Source organism: Ochotona princeps, chromosome 10 (assembly GCF_030435755.1).
Source record: "Ochotona princeps isolate mOchPri1 chromosome 10, mOchPri1.hap1, whole genome shotgun sequence".
NCBI classification, from domain to species: domain Eukaryota; kingdom Metazoa; phylum Chordata; class Mammalia; order Lagomorpha; family Ochotonidae; genus Ochotona; species Ochotona princeps.
Genome location: NC_080841.1, coordinates 35,592,987 through 35,615,996, shown reverse-complemented (window position 1 = coordinate 35,615,996; position 23,010 = coordinate 35,592,987). Strand labels below are relative to the sequence as shown.

General features: G+C 39.4%; 1 protein-coding gene and 1 long non-coding RNA gene across 7 annotated transcripts in view; one reads left to right on the top strand and one right to left on the bottom strand.

The window, feature by feature from the left end:
* The window catches only part of LOC131481254 (uncharacterized), a 30,786-nt gene extending 25,816 nt beyond the window's left edge, over positions 1-4,970 (top strand). Inside the window, exons 2-3 of the long non-coding RNA XR_009246186.1 lie at positions 3,347-3,688; positions 4,743-4,970. This is a non-coding gene — a long non-coding RNA (uncharacterized LOC131481254). The remainder of the gene's footprint in view (positions 1-3,346; positions 3,689-4,742) is intronic.
* CACNB2 (calcium voltage-gated channel auxiliary subunit beta 2) overlaps positions 1-23,010 on the bottom strand; it is a 352,771-nt gene that overhangs the window by 176,818 nt on the left and 152,943 nt on the right. The window lies entirely within an intron of this gene.

Sequence of the window (23,010 nt, the reverse complement as noted above, 5' to 3'; positions counted from 1 at the left end):
TCCACATGGGCACTGGCTGGAGTCCTAACTGCTCTACTTGGAATCCATTTCCGTGCTAATGTGCCTGGGAAAGCAGCAGAGGATGGCCCAAGTTCTTGGAGCCCTGCACCCCTGTGGGAGAGCCAGAGGATGCTTCTGTCTCCTGGTTTCTTTTTCGCTCAGCTCTGGCCATTGTAGCCGTTTGAGATGTCAATCAGCAGATGGAAAGTCACTCTGTTTTTCCCTCTTTGTCTCTCTCTGTACCTGTGCCTTTAAAATAAATCTAAAAGAAGAGAGAACAACACAATATGAGCTAAATTGGAAGGTCTTCTGGGCTAGGAGTGCCCTTAGCTTCTGTGGGATTCTGATAAGGGAATGCACAGGCAGCCAGAGAGGAGTCTTTTATTAATTCTCCCAGGCTGCTCATGCAGGTTAAGATTTTCTCAATTCAGTGAGAGGTATTTTAAATTCAGTGATCACTTGGATGATACCAGCAGGAGTAACTGAGCTTCCTTTTGGTTTACCAGGCCTGTTTCACATTGCCGAGGGAGTCGGGTACCCAAGAGGTATTAACAACTTAATAAGTTCTAGCTCTAGTTTTACAAACTAAAGACTACAGAAGTGAATAAATATGTGCTAATACTGCAGGAAAATCACTCTGAAGTACTTGGGAAACATGTTTCAAGTATTTATTAATCCTTTAGAAAATCTGTGCATCAAAGCCAAAACGCCAATGAGCTGGCTTAGCTGATGGTTAACGTTCAGAAATTCTGTGCACCGGATGTTAAGCAGAGCTATTCCTAAAAGTTGAACTTACGAAAACTGTGTTAAAACAAATTATGCTAAGAACAAGGATAATTAAGTACCCCAAACTCACAGTTTTGAAACTATTTAGGTACTTTGTTACTGCTTGGACTCTGGAGATTATTTGTGTCTACTGATGAAAATGCAGTCTAACCGTGTGTCTTGCATTCCAGTAAGGCCATATCACGGTTGGAAACTGGCCCAGTGTTTACACCACAGAAATGGGAAAGTGGTATAAATTAGAACTTATTCATCAATTTTCAGATAGATAGGCATTAATCGCTTATCAGGATACCACTCTTCTTATCAATGAATTAGAAACTATCTAATGCAATCTTTAACTTCTCAGCTTAGAATTAGTATGGAAATTTCCAAGCACAATAGTTCAAATGAAAAAGCCACTAGAGAATTCCACTTATTTTTCCCATGAGTTTTCTGAATAAATAAGTTTTTAGTGTTTGTGATTTTCAATCTTTTGGCACACATTTTAAGAGCATTCTAGGATGAAGTGAAACTCCTCTGTCCTACTGGCATTACCATTGTATTAAGTAACTGTTTTGATCAGAGTGTGGAAAGCTTAAATTACACAGTATCTTTTCCTCTATTTGTTGTAGTAAATACTACAGCGTTTGTGTTAAGGTATGTTTGCTAGACCATGATATAAAATACTTTACAGGTTGTTGGGAACAATGTTAATAGATTGGTTACTTTAAGATGGTTTCTTTTAAATGTAGAAAAATGAACTGTGGAATTTCACTTGTCTAAGTGTTTCCTCTTTTCTGCAATTAATTTTTCAGACTTGCAGAAGGAGGAGAAGGAAAAACAGAGGGGAAAAAAAGCCCTTCTGATAGTCATTGATATAGCAAATGAAGAGCACTGCTTTGTTCAGACTTCAGGCATCGACAGTCTAATCAATCTTTTTACATGTGTACCTAGTCAACCAATTTTGTGGTCTCCTTATCCAAAATGAACATAAGAAAATAACGTTCAAATTCACTAGCAATTCAAATAGTCCTGAGGATTGTTTTTATACGGTTAAACAATTAAACAGCTTTTTATTTTTCCTAACCCTATGTTTTTTTTTTAAAGATTTAATCATTTTATTACAGCCAGATATACACAGAGGAGGAGAGACAGAGAGGAAGATCTTCCATCTGATGATTCACTCCCCAAGTGAGCCGCAACGGGCCAATGCTGCGCCGATCCGAAGCTGGGAACCTGGAACCTCTTCCAGGTCTCCCACGCTGGTGCAGTGTCCCAATGTATTGGGCCGTCCTCAACTGCTTTCCCAGGCCACAAGCAGGGAGCTGGATGGGAAGTGGAGCTGCCGGGATTAGAACCGGCGCCCATATGGGATCCCGGGGCTTTCAAGGCGAGGACTTTAGCCGCTAGGCCACGCCGCCGGGCAATCCCACACCCTATGTTTTAACAGTGGCATACGATGACTTCATAATAAATCTAACTAGGAAACTACTAACTACAAGGTTATATTTGATGATTATAAATTCAATCATTCATCCACTATTCATCCAAAACAATCAATATTTATTGATAATAAAAACTAACTGTACTCCAAGCTTACTATGTAATCACTTAGTGTTTACACTTAGAGTTAAAACAATTACTGTCTAGAGGCTTTTAAAAAATAATTTCTTTCGTCAAAAGTTAAAGTACTTCAATAGAGGACTTAACTTCATCATAAATAGATGACCTGCAGGCCATTATTTTTGCAGTAACCACAAATAGAAGCAGTTCTTTGAAAATGATTAATACAATGTTTTGCAACAGTGTGGGAACATACCACTTTCCTCAATGGAATACATCTGCAATTCTCTTAACCAACAACAAACCTAAGAAGCAGAAGTCAGCCTCAAGGACATTCTATTGGTAAACTGTTGGATGAGTTCTGTGGAACAACTCCCATTCTCCCCTCCAATACAGTACTTATTAATTAATTCATTTTATTTTAAAAATATTTATTCTGTATTTTTATTTGAAAGAGTTACAGAGACAAATACAGACACACATATACACACATAGAAAGCAAAAGAGAAACAGAAAAAGAGAAAGAGAAAAAGAATCTTCCAAGCATTGGCTCACTCCTCAAATGGCTGTACTGGAGGGGGCTATGTCAGGCCAAAGTCAAGAGTCCAGGGCTTCTTCCAGGTCTCCTACATGGATGGAGGAAGGAAGGACCTAAGCACTCGAACCATCCTTCACTGCATTCCCAGGTGCAGTATCAGGAGCTAGAAGTGGGGTAGCTGGGATTTGAACCTGGACCCCTATGGGATGTCAATGTCGCAGGTAGTGGATTAACTTGCAATGTCACTATGCGAACCTCATTTATTAATCTAAATAAAACTTTTCATTTAATTCCAGTTAAATTCTCATTTCTATATTTGAGTTTACAAGAAAAAGAAAGTGTTTACCTATGTGATGCTAGCAGGAAAGACAGCACCAGCGACAGAAATTAAGTTCAGAGAAGGAAATAAGACAGTCCACTAAAAATAAAAACACACACATTGTTACTGCTATAAAACAACGATGATCCTGTCTTCCCCAGGAGCCATTCTTCCAATGTCACAGCTGGAGAGGGGACAGCTCCTGGATGACAGTGAGTAGGATACGGGGATACTGCTCAACATCCTACCATGCACAGCAGTCCCTCTACAACAAGACATCATCGAGCCCAAAATATCAATAGTGATGAGGTTGAGGACGTGCTGCAAAGCTAAACTACCACTGTGATACCAGACACGACACTGCTCAACACGAAAGGAAAGACACTGGAGCTTTTAAAAGCAAAGGCCCATCAGTTCTAACTATGAATACTTCATATTGACAGTTCTTTACTGGATGCTATCATAGCAAATGACACCAGCACAGACTCCTTAGTACCCACTAGGTATCAGCCTAGGCTTTTTAAGTTGCATAATCTTGATTTAAATTTATCACAACCATATGATGTCAGCGCTATTATTAGTACAGCAAAAAATGATTATCTATCATATCATGTATCCTCGAGGGTTCAGCAGTCACTTGTTCTGTCTCTTAATAATTGTCAGTAGCTTGACCTTGAATGCTGTGACAAAGAATGCAACATTATGACAGCACTCTAGAATTCAAATTGGATATTATTTGGGTATCACCGTCCCCTCTCAGGCACTATGAATCTGTTGTCCTAAGGATCAGAAAACACTGGACAAGAAGGCAGGATCTATTGAAGGTATTCAGTTAGCTGGAAAGGGAAATATACATCTTCAGGGAAAGGAAAGCGAAATCGAATCCAGTGTACTGTTTAAAAAGAAATAGCTCAGAGATTCCAATTTACATTATAAGAACATTGCCTCCTTTTGCTATTCCATATACCCCAATGCAAATGAGCGAAGGCAATCTTGATAATGCTAGCTTAAGAGTATTAGTGTTTTTCTAATAGTTTGGGTGTCCCCAAAGACCCTTACGTCCAGAGGCTTGGGCCCCGGAGTTCCACGTTAATGTGCTAGGGATAGAAGGTAACCCAATTACAGTATCTGAAGGTGTGACCTTGGCAAGTGATTAGCTGGATTAGGTTGTTAGCATGGAGCCCCTGTGATTCACTGTGGTGACATTCGAAGACAGCACACAGACACTGATGAGGAATATTTCCTTGGATTCCTGGCTTGACCTGTAATCCTTCTTCTGCCGTTCACTGCCACTTCTGGCTGCTCTACTAATTGGACCACATGATCCTGGATGACAAACCTCCCAAACTGGGGCAAAATAGATTTTTCTTCCTCTGTATACAGGTCCTGTCAGGCATTTTACTTGTAATACAAGAAAGCTAATTCACAGAGTTAAGCATGTGTTACTATGGTCACTAACAGAGATTTGTACAGCATCTGGGCCTGTACTTGTAGTTGGCATACAAGCTTAATGTTCTGGGTTTTTTTTTTTTTTTTTTTTTTTTTTTTGTGATGCAGAGACAGAGGAACAGGGCTAGGGTGGAGATACACACTCCTATCCACTGGTTTACTCCTCAAATGCCTGCAAATGTCATGGCTGGCTTGGGATGAAGCCAGGAGCTGGAAATTCCTGGGTCTGCCTCATGCAGAACAAGAGCCTGATGAAAAGTGCCACCCCTGCTGCCTTCTGAAGTCTAGAGTCTGGAGCTGAAGCTTGGCATCAAATCTAAACATGCTGATGTGGGATGTGAGTACCTTAAGTTCCATCTTTACCACAAGGCTAAATATCCACTCTGGTATATAATTCTAACTGATGCAAATTATTCTTTTGTAAGCTAATAATAATAATACACCAAGAATATGTCAATGAGCAAATATAAGAAATATTTTAAAGAAATTTGTTCACATTTTATATTGTACATATTTTTAAAGTTTCTGAGAATTTAGTTCAGTAGAAGCAGATCAGTCTTATCAATTCCAATTGAAAATAAGTGACAGAGTAATTGGTCTGGATTTGAGATTTCACGTTGACAGCTTATATAGCTTATTGTCAGGTACCGAACATTTATAACATCTTAAATTTCAATGTATTTATAGCTTTTGAAGTTTATTTTCTAAATTTATGTGGATAGATTTTGTGTTAAACACCTAAAATGTTGCCAAGACAAGAAATACTGCATACATAAATTTATTTTTCCCCCAGTGGATTATTTAATTATTTATTTAGTACTTTGCTCATTTTATTGTACTTTTCTTATTTTTTAATTTTTTCTTTTATTATTTCATGGTACAGCATAGGCTCTAGAATTTCCCTTCCCCAACCCCAAAACCCTATCCCTCCCCACTGATTTCCCACACATCACAATAACAGTATAGTCCTTCACAATTAGTCATTAAGTCCATTATTTCACTATTTAAGTGTATCTTGACATTGAAAGGCATAGACACTGGCAGAGTCCAGCATCCTATTGTCAACATATATTCAACAGTTTCATTGGGAGTCCAGTTTTGATTTGTAAGTGGAGATATTTTTGCTTTCATTTTCATGCATTCAAAAAATTTTGTTTTTCTCATTAATTTTTCACTGACTCATAGGTCACACAATAGCATTGTTTACTTTGAAAAGGTCTTTGATATTCTTTTTCATTTCTTCAGCAACACATTGGTCTTTCAGTAGCATGTTATTTAACTTCATGTTGTTGTGAATTTTCTATTTTTCTCTGTTGTTGATTTCGTTTCATGGCTTTTCACGTAAGGGGATACACAGTAACTGTGTAGTAGAGACTGTCATATACAGATGTGAAGATACAATGCAGTGTGCATCTCTGCTTACAAATATAAATGCATATTAAAACATTTTGAAACTGAACTTGGGCCAAAAGAATTTAAAACACTGATAGGACATGCAGAAAGGAACAACAGCTGGGGAGGAAACGTCACATCTACCAAGCCGTGAAACTTGAGGGCTTCATTCCCTGTTGTTAAGTCTTCCTTAAGTTGGGTAACTGCAGGGTCCCTGCCTGGCAGCTCACGTCTATAGCCGCTAATGAGAAGTCCAATTGCCTCCTACTTGCATCCAGCTAGATGGACATAGAGGCCACCCCCCTGTGTGGAGATGAGTGGTCTATGGGGAAAACAGAACTAAGACATTTTAGAGTAATCTCATAACATCTGTCTCAGGAATCTGTCCAGGGGCCATGAAAGGCCAGTGGAATCATGCTGTCTGGTAATGGCAAGGCAATCACAGGCAGAACAGGAAATCCAAAACAATTATATAACAGGCTAATTTTTAAAAAGATTTATTTAATTTTTTTATTGCAAAGTCAGATATACAGAGAGGAGGCGAGACAGAGAGGAAGATCTTCCATCTGATGATTCACTCCCCAAGTGACCACAATGGCCTGTGCTGTACAGATCCGAAGCCAGAAGCCAGGAATTTCTTCCTGGTCTCCCATGTGGGTACAGAGTGCCAAGGCTTTAGGCTGTCCTCAACTGCTTTTCCAGGCTACAAGCAGGGAGCTGGATGGGAAGCAGAGCCGCTGGGATTAGAACCGGCGGCCATATGGGAGGCATCTTGGCGTATTCAAGGTGAGGACTTTAGCCACTAGGCCACTGCGCCGGGCCCCAAAAGGCTAATTTTTAAGTTAATAGCATTTTTTAAAAAAGATTTATTATTATTGGAAAGCCGGATATACAGAGAGGAGGAGAGACAGAGAGGAAGATCTTCCATCCGATGTTTCACTCCCCAAGTGAGCTGCAACGGGCTGGTGCGCGCCGATCCAAAGCCGGGAACCAGGAACCTCTTTTAGGATATCCCACACGGGTGCAGGGTCCCAAAGCTTTGGGCAGTCCTCAACTGCTTTCCCAGGCCACAAGCAGGGAGCTGGACGGGAAGTGGAGCTGCCGGGATTAGAACTGGCACCCACATGGGATCCCGGGGTGTTCAAGGCGAGGCCACTCCGCTGGGCCCAAGTTAATAGCATTTTAACTCCTATGATGTTATAAATATCCAAACTGCCCTTCGCAGAGAAAAGTCCTCAACCCTGGATGAACAGAGTAAATCTCTTTGAAATATGGATGTACAACTTTTTTTTTAAACAAAGTCTAGAAAATAAACAGAAAAACTGATCTTTGGGGATACAAACACACAAGTAACATATGCAAATTTACACTCAAATTAGCATCTCCAGAGAGTCATTCCTAAAACAAGAATCAGATACAAAGACGAATTATCAATGACAATATAACGTCAAAATATACTGGCCTATCTATACAATTGAATAGGACAATTAATCAGATGGATGTCTGTGAAGAACAAGCGGAAGCATGCGAAACAAAATAGAAAACGATAGAATATTTGAAAGAGGTGAATACAGGAGGATGTTTCAGTATTTAACTCACAGGAAAATGGAGAGAATTTAAGAAACAAACTACTTAGATGCAAAATTCTACTGAGAGTTAACAAGAAGGATTAAAAGACTCAGATGTATCCTAGTAAAATTTTGAAATGAAATGATAAAAGGGAAGTCAAAAAATGAACAAGTGAAAGGAATGATTATCTACCAAAGAACATAATCAGGCAGATTTTTTTATCAGTAACCTTAAATGATGAAGAACAATGAAAAAAAGTCCTGAGGAGAAATATAGTTTGAAATTAGAACTTTATATTAATATGAATTACTAATTATTCTCATAGGAAGTTCAGGATCTCAATGCTGACTAAACACATTGTATATATTTCATATTACTATATATCAAACATTAATACATAGTTTTAATTACTAGGTTTTTCCAGAAAAACAAAAGAAGAGCAAGGTCTTTATGGGACATCGAACACATATCGATTGACAGTGACTGAGAAATACAAGAAAATAGAAAAAGACTAAAATGTTTTATTTTAACTGACACATAGAATTGTACCTTTTCATGAGCTAAAATGAGGTTTCTATGCATATGCATATCCTAAATGTATATATACGTATATCATATAATGTCCAATTAGAATAAACATTTCTTCAAACATTTAATATTTTTAAGGTAAAAATACTCGAAATCCTTTCTTCTGTTGATATTATAGAAATATACCATACAGTTATTATCTACAATCTACCTGGGTTGGGGGCAACTTTTAATGACCTCAGTGCAAAATTCTTTCTCCATGGAAATAACATGTGAATACTGCCATAATTGAGGCATTACAAATGCTGTTGGTAGGATTTCAGTTTCAAAAGAAAGACTTTAAAATGATATTAAAGAGGCCTGGCGCAGTCGCCTAGCGGCTAAAATCCACACCTTGTATGTGCTAGGTAGGATCCCATATGGTCACTGGTTCTAATCCCAGCAGCCCTGCTTCCCATCTGGCTCCCTGCTTGTGGCCTGGAAAGCAGTCGAGGACAGACCAAGGCCTTGGCACCCTGCGCCTGTGTGGGAGACCGGGAAGAAACTCCAGGCGCTTGGCTTCAGATTGGCTCTGTTGTGGAGGCTTGGGGAGTGAACCATTGGATGGAAGATCTTCCTCTCTGTCTCTCCTCCTCTCTGTATATCTGACTTTCAATAAAGATAAAATGAATCTTTAAAAAAATGTTGCTAAAGGCATAATTCTAGTTTCAGGACAGACTATACCTGATATAAATAACTAACAAACACTGGAGGTTAGGAGAGGTGGGTGGTAATATATCTCAAATCTGTCACTTTCAAAGCATTTAAAGTTAGTAAACAAATAAGAGAGGAAATACATCTTTATTCTAATAACTACCATATGAATTAAAAATATTAACCTTTTAGTGGCCTGGCACGAAAGCCTAGAGGCTAAATCCTCGTTTTGCATGCTCTGTTAACCTATATGGATGCTTATTCATGTCCCAGCTGCGTCACCTCCCATCCAGCAACCTGCTTGTGGCCTGGGAAGGCAGTAGGGGATGGCCCAAAATCTCGGGACCCTGCACCTGCATGGGAGACCCGGAAGAAGCTCCTGGTTTTTGGCTTTGGATCAGCTTAGCTCTGGGTGTTATGGCCACTTGGGAAAGGGGAAATCTTTCTCTCTGTATCTCCACTCTGTATATCTGGCTTTCCAATAAAAAAATCTAGAAAAAGAAAGAATTAGTGCCTTTTGTATAGTGGTTTTCCCTGAGGAAATAAAACTGGGAATGGTACTGAATGGTAGAGGAAGCATTTATTTCATTTACAATCTTTTGTTCTATCTGGACTTTTTTGTCATTTGCATTTATTTGGGTTATAATAAAAACTGAGAAACCAATAGCAAAAGTATATAAAATTTTGACTAGTAAAAACTTCCAGAAAAGGAAATTTGAAAAACAACCCAAATATTTTATACATGTAGTTTAAGAACCTTTTTAAAAGTTTTTTATTACCTGCATTCTTTGGCTGACTTACTGAGTAAAACTAATCATTGTCTACAATACATACACTAGAAAGGGGAAAAAAACTATATTGAGAACTACAAAAATATCACCTTAAGTGGTAAATTCCAGAATTTCAAAGGCCAACCTTTAAAACACATTTTGAAAATACAGTAAATTAAAAAGAAGAGGTGGGCTACTCAAATTGAAAATAAGTTTTCTGAAAGTAGAACAAATTTTAGAAATTCATAGTTGAGTATCTACCAAAATCTTGGAATTAGTAGCACTGCTCTCAGTTCGAAATATTGTAAGGACAACACATCGAAGTGCACTTCTGGAACAAATGCTGATGTTCTTTGTCGAGAATCCCTTAGCAAGAGAAGATTTCTTTGCCTTTAAAGAAGTGTAACCCATCACCTGGAGCTGCAACCATTCCTTCCTCACCCTGCTTCATATTTTGCAATACTTCACATATTATGAATTAATTTATTTTTTTTACCTTCCACAGGTATCAGGAGGAGAAAGTAAGCACCTTTGACAAAGAACTTTTTCCTCATTGATTTCCCATCCACACTACAGGTACTCAAAAGTCAGTAGTTGAATATACAATGTCCTTATAGTTCTTCACATAATTGGTCTTAGAGATATCTTAGTTTTTATCTATCTCAAACCAGTAACTGTAACATTGATTTTAAAATTACTTTACTAAATCTATCCTAATTATGTAACCAATAACATTTTCATGTGTGTATTTGAAAACACATGTCCCACTCACTCTCAGCAGGCTGTGTACCTGGATATCCAACCTGCAACAAAAATAAGTGCATGGTACTCAACAAAACCTATACTTTCCTTTTTTTTATTAATTATTTTGCATTATGTGACAGTTTCATAGGCTCTGGGAATCCCCCCACCCCTCCCCATGCCCCTCCCCCCGGTGGATTCCTCCACCTTGATGCAGTATTACAGTTCAAATTCAATCAAGATTCTTTCCTTGCAGACGTATACCAAGCATAGAGTCCAGCTACTTATTGTCCAGATGGGTTGAACAGTTTCTTGGGGAGACCATTTCTGGTCCGAAGTTAGAGCTGGTAGAATATCATCCCAGTCAATTAAGAGTCCCAATATAACATCAACAGCAATTTGCAACATTATGGAATTGACATGGTTTTGAGTAACCAGTATGTTAAAAAAAAAAAAGCAAGTTCTTAACCACAACCTATGATTAGCTCATTGACATTTCAATTTTAGTTTATATACAGGACCGGACTGGCTGCTATATACCTTAAAATGGCTATAAGGTACCATTCAGCTGTCTCGTGTCTATCTCATTTCAGTATTTAGCCATTTGTTGTGATGAAGTATAATTTTGCTGATCTTGGCAGATTTTAGGATAATCTAGACTGGCTTGTAACTCTAACAAGACATTTGTCGACAATTAAGGTACAGAACATTTTTTTGGGGGGGGGTGTAGGAAAATCCTCAACACCATGGTGAGGAGTGACTAATCTTTGTGTCCCACCCAGCGAGGCATGAGCCAATCCACGCCAGCTCTTTCCTGTCAGATTCCAAGCTGTACTTTTTGTTGTTTGTCTATTTATGTTAGTTTTTTTTTAGTTTGTATGATTGTTTGTTTGCTATGAGGGGTTTTCGAAGCGATCCCAATGGTCATTGAGAGGGAGGGTGGGGGTCCAGAGGTGGAACCAGGCTCGGACCAGAGAAAGCTCTCCTCCCTGGTCCTGAAGGACGTTTATTGTTCTTCTGTTTCTGCGGACTGCTCAGGGCTTCTGGTTGTCTTTCCGATGACGTTGGTTTCTGCACGGTAGTGTTTGGACTTCTTCCATCCCCTGTGGAAGCTCCGGTTGGGGGTGGGTGACCTCAGAGTACTCGGCCTCCGAGGGCATCCAATTCCCTGTGTCCTCCTTGGCAGTTGGGATATAGTCCTTGTTGCTCGTATTAATAGTTTGTGGTGAAGGTCTGGGAGTCTTCATAAAACCTATACTTTCTTAAGGGTCTGTCATGCCCAGGGCCTGGTAGGGTAGATCGGGCCAGAACCACCTCTCTGTGCAGCTGATGGAAGCATCAACTTCAAGTCAAGTTTCAGCTTCAATGTAAATATTCTTTGCCCATCTTCCGCTGCCTCATAGGCTGTAATTTACAGGAAGCATGAAATGGAAGCAGGGCAGCCAGGAGTTAAACCAGGTCCTGTGACAGTGGATGAAGATATCCCAAGCAGACACTTAACTGTTGTGCCTAAACACTTTCCCCTAAAATTGTATTTTTGGAAGTGCTTCATTTTCTGGCTGACATCAGCAATTACACATCAATGATCTGATGACATTTTACACAAAAGGGACAATTTGTTAACCCAAAATAACTTGTCACATCATATTCTTGATTCATTTTGCCAAGAGGTAAAGGTTTCGAGCAAATCTCACGCCTTCTGTGACTTTGCTGGTTTCCACACTTGGCACACTTATGATTGTTTCTGTCAGGGTAATATGCATCCAACTTACTGCTCATTTTGACCCCAAAATCCAGGTCTCATGAACTGCTGAAAGTGACCTTGTAGGTGAGCTGAATGGTAATAACCCAAGGAATCACTGTGTCTGCCATGTAATAGAACTACATTAAAATAACCCTATTTGCCATTTTCACAATCATCTTACAAGAAATGTGAGTAGAAGAAAAGTTTAGTGTACATCAATTAGACTTAACTCAGCTCCACATTTTGGTTTACCTGACTGAATCAGTGTAACAAGCATAAACCAGTGGTAGGAAAATCAAGTCACCTACCCCTTAGCCTCATTTAGGGTAGTAAATGTTTAAGTTAATTATACTTCTTTACTATCACTGATTTGAAAATTTTTACCTTTTTTAATTTTTATGGAGTAACAAACGCTATAATACTACTTCCAGAATAATTCCGGTTCATTCACTGACCTCGTTATATTCTACAGTCACAACATTAGTTATGTATTCATCCCATCCGTATGTAAGAAGGCTACTGAGCATTCGTATCTTGAGCTATCACTGTGTTGTAGATCTGATACTCAGATAAAATATGGTATTTGCTTTCAAAACAAATCATTAGCACTTGGTTAACACTGTAGTAAATTATCATGAGAAAAAAAGTACAATAGCATCTAGTCACAATTTTCAAGGCATTCCTCTGGGACTCTCAAACACTATTTTTCCTGACTTGGTTTTCTTCTTTGCTGTGTTCTCTGCCACTATGCAGGATATCATGTAAAAAAAAAAATCCTTTTCTTTCCCTTGGTACTGGGTTTTTCTTTACTAGAGAAACACAGTATTTCCTTACTAGGAACCCACATACAACCCCCTGAAATCTTTCTCTGATCACAAACCTTTATTTATTTTTACTTTTCTGCTTCTATTCTCAAAATGAACCTCCACTTAACCTTTCCCATGATCTTCAATGCCTCTTGAAGTATTTTTGACCCAATAAACTCTCCACAAGTCACCTGTTTCTCTCCTGGACCACTTTCCAAAGCCCAGAATTTCACTCTTTAGCAACTCAGAAGCCGTCACTCTTTAACCATATTTTTCTCCTAACTAGTCTCTGTAAAGAATTCTTGAGACATTTTTCCCGGAATGACTGAATATTGCTGGGGAGTTTCAATATTAACACTTGATCCTATTTCACCATGACTCTCAAAAGGCCTATAAGTATTTTCTAACAGACCTTTCGTTTTCATCCATCTCCTATCTCAACCTACCCTCCTCACCACACAAGATCTGATCTCTGCTCCAATGAGACTCTTGTGAACTTAAAAGGAGTTTACTCAAAATTCATGTCACTAATCTCTCAACACACAAATTTACATACATCTTCATACTGTTTCCCTTTGAATTCTTGGAAACCTGTATCTCTGTGTTTGATCCTCTCTTCTCCTAGTTTCTCCAGAAGTGGGGTTCTCTGGCTACAAATAGGCCAACCTTTTCCATCCCACTTTGATTGTGGCCCTACTTCAACCCTCTGGAATCAGCCTGTATTTTGCAACTTTCCATTTTCACCACTCACATGGCTCCTTGTAATTCATCACATTTGTGTCTGACTTTCTCCAACCCCTTAAAATCCTCTCCCAGAATCACAACTAATTGCTTTTAGTGAGGTCAATTTCAGCCCAATGTATACTTCTTCACTGCATCCCAACCCCAACCAAATCCTCTCCACGCCAATGTTCAGTAACAAGTAGAATCTTGTTTCCTCCCCACCTTACCGTTCCTCAGTATTGTTTGCAGCCTCTTAACATGCAAAGTCCCCAGGATTCCTTCAGCAACCTTTCCTCCCCAGAGTTCACAAATGACAACCAGGAGTTCTGTTGGGCCTACAGTACTTAGATTTTAGTTTTTATTGAAGTCAACACAGATAAATGAGAAGATTTCACATCAAATCTGTACTTCTAGCTTTTCTTGAGAACCCATAATTCATAGCAACGATGCTAAAATGATAAAGTAGAATGTTACATCTAAATGTTTATTTGCTGACAAAGTATTCATGGCTTTTATTACGTAGGAACCAAAAGCCATGCTCACTGAAGGCGCTGGGCGCCATGCTGACACATGACAGATTTAATTCTGTCAGGCCTGTGTTCTCACCTTCGTCATGCTTACCCATGTCTTCACCTCCACATCTCACTTAGTTATTTTATCTCATAGTATTTATTCCCCTGTATAATTTCAAAAAGAATTTGATTCACAGTCCTTTAATTAACTTTTCATCTAGATCCTGAACCCACTAATAAAAGCTGAACTATAAGAAAACAGATAATTAAACAATAGGTATTGCAGTTTCAGTTACATGACACTATTGGCCCGGCAGTTAGATGACAATTATTTTGCTTATTCTTTATTCTATAGATGATAGAGTGAAAAATGTAAGAAAAAAAAAAGCAGACAAAGATAGAATGAAGAATCTACATAGGAAATGTTACTTGAATTCACTGTGCTTTTTCAGACCCAAGGATATACTTTCAGCAATAATTAATCTCAAACCTCTATTTCTCAAAATTGACATTTCAATTTTCCATTACATCTGACTCCAAGAACAATGCATACATCTTTCTGGAGAGGACATAAAAAGTAAGAGTGAAAAGTACAAGATGACCTACAAGCAAAAGAACTATTCTTGTATTAATTTAGGAAGAGCACGGAGTTTTTTTTTTTTTTCCTTTATAATGTTCAACTACACTGAAATGCTATTCCTTGTACTGGAAATTTAAAATCCTAGTAGCACATTTCTGAAAGATTGACTTTTGTTTTGAAAATCAAATCCATACCGACCACAGGGAGAACGAAACATCAGTGCAAAGGCAGCACGAATCAAGGCTGTTAGCTGCATTTCATTCTTGCCTTGCTGCTTTTCCTAGCTCACCAAGCCTGGTTGCCAGGCAACCAGGGCAGCTTTGCTGAATATAGATATGAACAGGTTTAGGTTGCATTGAAAAATACGAGAGTGAAAATGAGTACAGACTCCTCATTCACCTGGAAATTTGGAGAAACAAGCAGTCTTTTCCATTCAATATTTGAAAACAAATGTATTTAATATCTTTTGTTACACTTCGTAACTCTCAGACGATGGAAGAGTAGTTCATTCTCTGTCTGAAGGTAGTACAATTGGCTGGTGTGCAATGAGAATACCATGTCCACCGCCACCATGACTTGCAGTTCCATGTTTAAAAACACTGGTCATTTTATAAGAAATCAAATTGTTACCAATTTCATTTTAATGAAACAGCACATTCACAATGCTTAAAACTGACTTCACAGAGGTATAGGGGCCACTGGTACAAACTGTCAAGGGTAGAGCAGGCGGCCAGATGCGCTCTTCTCACCTGCCACGCGTTTGTACATGATTATTGAGAAAGAGACAGAAAATGTAGCTCCTCTGCTCAGTTGTCACAGATTCTGAGACTTCAGTCATGGCTTTTATCAAGAGGAGTAATTGGGACATTTAGGACAATATGGCATCAAGATATTCTTTTTCTTCTTCCCGCTTAAACATTTGTCACATCCTAGCCTTTCAGTCTCCCCTCTTGCACATGCTTAAGGGAGAAGAGAGAAAAATCAAAACCAAGAGCAAACACTCTAATGCTTCCTCTCTGTCTCCTCTCTCCTCTTCTTTGGGGGCTATACCAGTAGCCAACATGAGACTGATGACCCTAGAGAAATGCCCATGAAGAGTTTACAGCACGCTTCTCTGTCAGATGAGCCTAGGAGCCAGCTCTAGAGAGAAGGCAGTTTGTCCCTTTTCAGTCCAGGTAAAGCCTAGAAGAGTCTACCTCACACCTGTCATTGACAGTGTAAAATCTGTGCTACCTTTTCACTGCCTGTGCTACTGCTGTTCAGACCTGCAAGCAGGAAAGACGACGACTTAGCAACAAAGCTTTCATCACTCACACTGCTGCAACTCAGGGCCCAGAGACTGCTGGGTCCAGACCTTAAAGTCTGTTCAGTACCCTTGATTGTCAATTCACATTCTGGTGGCCCTGGGCTCAGATGGGATGCATGATGTGGGAGATTTTGAACAATCCATTACAACGCTATTTCTTTATTTTCTCCTAAATCAGTGATCATTTTACTCACAGTCTTAAGACAACACTAACTCAGATACAATGCATGATTTGGTTTATTTTTATGGATCTCAGGAAATGTGAAATGATCTCCTTTCCATGCCCCAACAGAAACTCAGTGGATTCACATGCAGAGCTTGCTGCATCAGGCAGAATGAATGCAAGAACCAGCCATTTGCTTTCATGCTTTCCTCCATGTCACCCAACAGATCAAAACCAGGTCATGGCATTTTCCTAGCAGGTGTATCCACATGCTATTCCTTATTGAACTACAGAGTACTAACATCACAGCTTTTTCTATGAAAATCTCACAGCTTCCCAACCCTTCTCGCCTTCCTTCCTCTTCTTTCCACTTTAATCATTCATTCATATCCTGTTATCACACCAAGAATGAACAGGCAGTAAATGGTACAAATTAGAACACACTTTTGAGAATGAAAGGAGACACTACTGATAGCGGCTGTGCAGAAAGATGCATGCTATGGGACTGCTGGTCTCCTCAGTTTTAATGAATCCCTGAAATAGGGTTAACTCCTATTTAATAACTTCATTTTCCAATGGAATCACTCTAACATGTCTTCCAAAGGCAGCAGCCTTTGTCTCTCAGGGCTCAAGGCATGCTCCACAGCCAATATATACACCAGTTTTTCTCAGGGTAGGAGGAGTAATCCCATCCTTCTTCCTTCTGCTTTGCTTTTGACCTATGAACAGCTGCCACACTTGTCCTTCTGGTCAGGCAGTGGAATTGCTTACCCAGTTGTCAGGCAGCTAATGCCCACCAGGGCTATCATTCATAACCTACACTAAGGCTATGGGGATGGAAAGAAAATCCCCAAACTGGGCATAACCCTAGGCCCCAAGAAAAGGCTGTGATCTGGTTAACACATTGCAGATTGCATCACCTCTGGATTTAGTGCTCCTGTTCTCAGGCCCTAAGAGCCTCAAATGGGAAATCTAAGGTGGATTATGACTATAGAGTGTTATCTTGTCATACTGGTAGATGGTAGATTTTCTTCATGGTGTCACCTAGACACAATTATTTCAAGATGGGATTTTAAAAGATGTCTTCCTTGCACTAGTGTGGACTCCCTCATTTTACCTTCATTAAAACAGAGGAAGTCATAGACTAATGACTTAAAGGGGTAATTATTGATTTCCTTTCCCTTCCTCTTTGATATTTACCTTGCCTTCAAACATATGATCCACAGATTCAGGAACACCTGGGCCTAGATGGCTTTCCAAGGGAAAGTAAGGTTGCACCCCATTGAGAAGTATGGAAGGATAGGGTACCCCAACTGAAGATTAATCTTTCCCTCCAACTCAGACAGAAAAATCAGATATGCCATTGCAGGAAAGATGAAGGCAGGATTTCATCAGTTGAAAGTTCTTTTAGTCCAAGGCCTGGGCTCAAATCCCCAAGGGAAGAAGGCAGAGGAACATATGGTTCAGCTACCAGTGGTCCTGGGGGCCTTGTTTCTCTTTTCTGTACAGAGAATTCTTCAAATGATGAAGAGTTTAAAACTTTTATCTGCTTGGAAATTGATGAAACCACAGCAGTATTGGGACTGAGCTTGAAAAAAGAAAGTTTGAAAGTTAGCAATCAAGGTTCAAACTGCCAGGATGCTGAGGAGATATCGCACAATGGATCCCTGTACTGGTTACAGCAGTGGGTTAGGAAAATACAGATATACAGAGAGGAGAGACAGAGCCAAAGCGACTGCAATGGCAAGAGCTGAGCCAATCCAAAGCCAGGAGCCTGGAGCCTCTTCCAGGTCTCTCACGTGGTGCAGGGTCCCAACACTTTGGGCCATCTGCAACTGCCTTTCTAGGCCACAAGCAGGGAGCTGGACGGGAAGCGAGGCCACTGGGATTAGAACCAGCATCCATATGGGATCCTGGGCATTCAAGGCAAGGACTTTAGCCACTAGGCTACCACGCTGGGTCTAAGTTCAGCTCTTAAGAATTGAAATATTAGTAAGGGAGTTTATACAGCACCAAAATCCTATATGACATCTGTTATTTCAGTATTTCTAAGCTAAGTCACTTTTCAACAAATGCCTATAAGTTCACAAGAGGAATAGGTGTTGTCATACAGAAGGTTAACCCACAGTCTGCTATACCAGCATCACAGGTAAGTACCATCAAGTCTGGGCTGTTCCACGTCCAATTCAGCTCTCTGATCACACTCCTGGGTGAGTAGTGGAAGATGATCTGAACAAATGACCCTTGCACTCATGTGGGAGAATGAATTGGAGTTCTTGGATCTTGGCATGGTAGCCATTTTCAGAGTGAACCAGATCTTTAACCTTACCTTTCAAATGAATAAATACTTTATTAAAATCATGTGTTCATTAAAGAGTATTTTTATAAATAGCCAAGAAATACATGGAGATTCTACAAAATTTGGTTTTGTATTACATACTTTATTATATCCTAACAAAAAGTATAGATCATTTTTATAGGAAGTTCCATAAAACTAAACACCTTAAATTCCATTTTTTTTGGTGCTGTCCTAAAACTTAGTATATTTCAATATTATTTTAAAATTGTTTCTATTGTTTTTAATGCCTAAACATAAACATTTGTAAAATGGTCACTTGCAAGGCTACACTAGCAGCATTCAAAAATAATAATAATTGAAAAAAAGCCTACTCATTTCTAAGAATGAAGGGCCACAAGCAATTGTAAATCACATATACATCATGATACACTGCTAGTGGGAGGAACACCTGCCCTACTCTCCCCTCCTTCCTGCCACCAGGAATCTCACGTGGCCAGTGCTGGTCTCTACTGTCTTGCTAAACCTCTAAACACTGCATCAGAAGGTTTGAATAAATGGATTTGGGTCTGTCTTAGAATTCCAGTGAAATAACTGAAGACATAGAAGTACATTCAAAAAACCAAAGATGCAATTGGTGTCACAGGAGCCTCCTGCATTATTCTCTCTCTCCAGGCATGCTCCTACCTCAGGACATTCAGTCCCTACACAGGCCCTTTGCTCAGAATGCTAGATTTCTCTGGGGCTGCTGGCCTTTCTTCCATTCTCCTTTCAGACAGGTTCAACTCATGAATGATACCACCTTCTCCTGCCTGGCACTTCCTCACCCCTTCCCAGCGTTACTTCACTCATCATCAGACACACTACTCATGTATTTGCTTTTCCACTAACTACAATGAAGGTTTTCAAGTATTTTACTCACTGATGTTTGTTCAACACCTAGATTATTAACTATGTGATAAAGGGCAGGTGCTCGGCACAGTGGTTAAGTTGTCACACTTGTGACAGCTACATCTCATCATATAGTAATGCATGGGTTTGAGTCCTGACTCTGCTTCTGATTCCATTTTTCTGCTCACCTGCACCTGGAAGGAGCAGGTGAGGTCAGGTATTGGGGTTCTAGGCACCCACATGCAGGATCCTGATTGAGTTTCTGGCTTCTGCTTGGCCCAGGCCTGGATGCTGTAAGTATTTTGGGAGTCTGTCAACAGAGGAAAGGCCTCTCTCTTTCAAATCAAAACAAACAAATCTCTTTACATATTGTTGAATGACTGACTTTTGGACCCTTTACACTTGATGACCTGTTAATTCTTACCATATTTCAGAGCAATAGAAAGTTGTTATCATGTTTGTCAGTTTACAGACAGGAAAGCTATCAGACATGGCTTAACCAGTTGCCTAGATACTACATGAAGATGTTTTTTTTACTGTGAGATTGTGATGTTCAGCAAGATGTGTTCAGCAGGACTGGGTGGAGGTAGGGAGACAAAGCATGGCTAAGGAGTGTGCTAACCAAGAAGAAAGAGCTTTAGATCCGTTTTGGTAACCGTGATACTCATTATATGCTTGAAATCACTTGAAAAAGCATTGTATCCTCTGAACACAAGTCTAAATGAATGCTTACATGGAAAGTAGTCGAGGACAAAAGCAGGATTACCAGGACAATTCACCCTAAACAGCCAAAGAATTCACAAAAGTCATTCAATACCTAAAACAGCCAGGATTAATGAAAATCAAAGTGATGGTTGGTATTTGCAATTGTTTCACTGTACCTTACACTGAAAATAAAGATCTTCATAATATTCATTGATTAGTGGTTCACTGCACTATCAGAACACAACAAAATTACCACAAGTTTTGTAATAACAACAATAATTGAACCCTGGTGGAAAGACATTTGTATTAGAATGGGCTGGAGGTTTGATTTTAACTGCTTCTACAATTTTAGCCAACAACTTGAACTTTTCAAGAAAATTTAGCATAACTGAATCCAAAGTGAATCAACCTCCAAGGTAGTTTGTTTATAAAATGCTTCAAGTTTCACCCTGGTGGAGCAATGTGCTCCACCCCCAGCAGAGAGGCACTGCTGGGGAGAGTTAATCTTTTAGGAGGATTAATGAGATGGGGGGGGATATACTTTTTAAACTATTCCTATCTTTGGAATTTGAATAATGGCAGGAAGTGGCAGACAGACTCCCTTCTAGACAACAAATTAGCTTCCAGAGCCACCTGTATAGGAAGCAATCAAGGTTTGGCCAAGGACTCTGACCAGGAAACAGTGAAGAAATTACAATGGCAATGATGTCCAAACCAAAAATATCAGTTTTCATAATGATGGTCAGTTTTTCTACAATAATTTTGGAAGTTGTATTTCAAACTAGATGCACCTCTTCATTAAGTGTTGAAAAGATTAACTGTCCAGGATATAAAAATGACAGTTTTCAGGTACCATGTTCCATCACATAAAATAGGATTCAATGGTGACTGTGGTTGGACTTCCATGTGCAAATCCATGCTGGTGCTGGCTACAAATTGTTGTGAGAAATACAACTTTATGTACAATGTCAAAGCAAGCCCCTTTGACTTTGATGCATGACTGTACTCAGCACACCACACTTCACAGCAGGGAGCGAAAGCCACTTACTCTTCAAGGGCTTACAGATTGCTATCACTTAGGTGCTACCTTGCAACAATATGATAAAGTCAACTCTTATTTAAAACAACATATCATTGCATTCTTGAAACGTTAAATTTTCACTACACAATGTCTATTACTGATTGACAGCAATTACTTAGACATGTAAAACTTGGAAATACCAACTCCTATTTAGTTTCCAAGAAAAAAAGAAGCATATTGACAATATTCCCAAATAACAAAAATTGTATACATTCTACTCCTAACATTTGGCTTAGCCCCAAAAGACATTAACATCATTTTTATTGAACATAAATAGCTCTGGAGTTGAAAACAACTTTAAAAATCATAATCTTGATTTTGTATGCAAGCATTTTAAATTCTGTAAGTATCTGAAAGTGAGGCAACTTAAAAATAGCAAAACAAGGCCAGAGTTTATCATTATATAATTCATATTTTAGTAAGCACACCACCATGATTTTGCCAAAGGGTAAGTAACACTCAGAAAGACACTTTCATGCTTTTGTAACACAAATGCTTTCTGAAAGTGTCCCAAACACACCCACTAATGTGAAACTGCTAGATATCCTTAAATTCTCACATCACATTTTTCTGCCTAAAACATATTTTTAAGAGACATGAATGCATCATCTACTTACCCAGGAGACATTTTTACCCTTGGGTGTTTTTAGCATGGCAACATGCAGTACTGAGGTGGTCAACAACAGTTTCACCAACATGGAAAATCCAAAGAAGTATATTCCAAATGTCTTTGCTACCCAAATGCAAAAAGTTCTCTGGCTTGCCACATATAGATATCATAAGTAACAATGAAGACAACCTTCAGATAACCCATGTTCTTTCTTGGAATGAAGCATGTAAACAGACACATAGCACAGCACTTCTATAATCACGCAGTACACGCAGGCAGATGCTGCAACATATTTATCTTCTCCATAAAATCCAGACACTCCTTTAAAAAATATAACTCGAATCCACGTGGAGACGTCTAAAATCACAGAGAGATCCCTTGGTTAACTGGGAAACTGCAATTCTCAGTCTTGAAGCTTTACAAAACTGGCAGCTAGAATTCATAAGGACTATTAAGAAAAATAGTGAAAGCAAAAAACATTCAGGAGACCTTGTAGGTCAGCTGCTGGTGGCATCCATTTTAGGAGCACCAGACTCCAGGGCTGCCCAGAGGATAAAGAGAATGCAGAGCTCAGTTTCAATAAATAATACATAGTCTCAGGTACAATGCGCACCTGTAAGCACCTTCTGCGCAGCCTCACGACGTAGGTAGTACTGTTCTCTCTGTGGCCTCAGCATCGAGGTGCACCTGTTGTTGATGGAGGCGTCTCCTGACAAGCTGGTCTCCTAACAACCGGCAACGTTTGTTTAGAAGGTAAGAATGAAAGAATCCCCAGAGAGAGGCACATGGGAAGGCCCAGATGGAGGAGCAATGCTGGAAATCAGTGTTGGCTCTCTTTGTTTCTGTGCCCTTGCGTCCCTTTACTTTTACCTCCTGTCAATCTAGATTAACTGAGCAGATCCAGGCTAAATTTTGCTACTATCAGTAGTGATTAGTGTGAGTTGATGAAATCGGATTATACAGGCGGACTTCTGTCTTCTCCCTCAGTGAGCAACACCATGCAACTAGAAAGCCGGTCCGTCTTCTCGTCACCAGAATGAAGCTTTCTGGAAGGTTCTGCTAAACAAAATATACCAAGACAAAATCTGGCCACTTGCAGCTGCTCAGATCCAAACAGACGCAGAAGCAATGTTGTTTTTGACATGTTTTTCCTCCCCAATTCTAACATCTGTCAGACTGAAAGCTAAATTACCACAGAAGAAATACATAGTATTTTCCAATTTCACTGAAAATTCCTTTCCGGAAGGTTGGCCACTTTGACCAAGA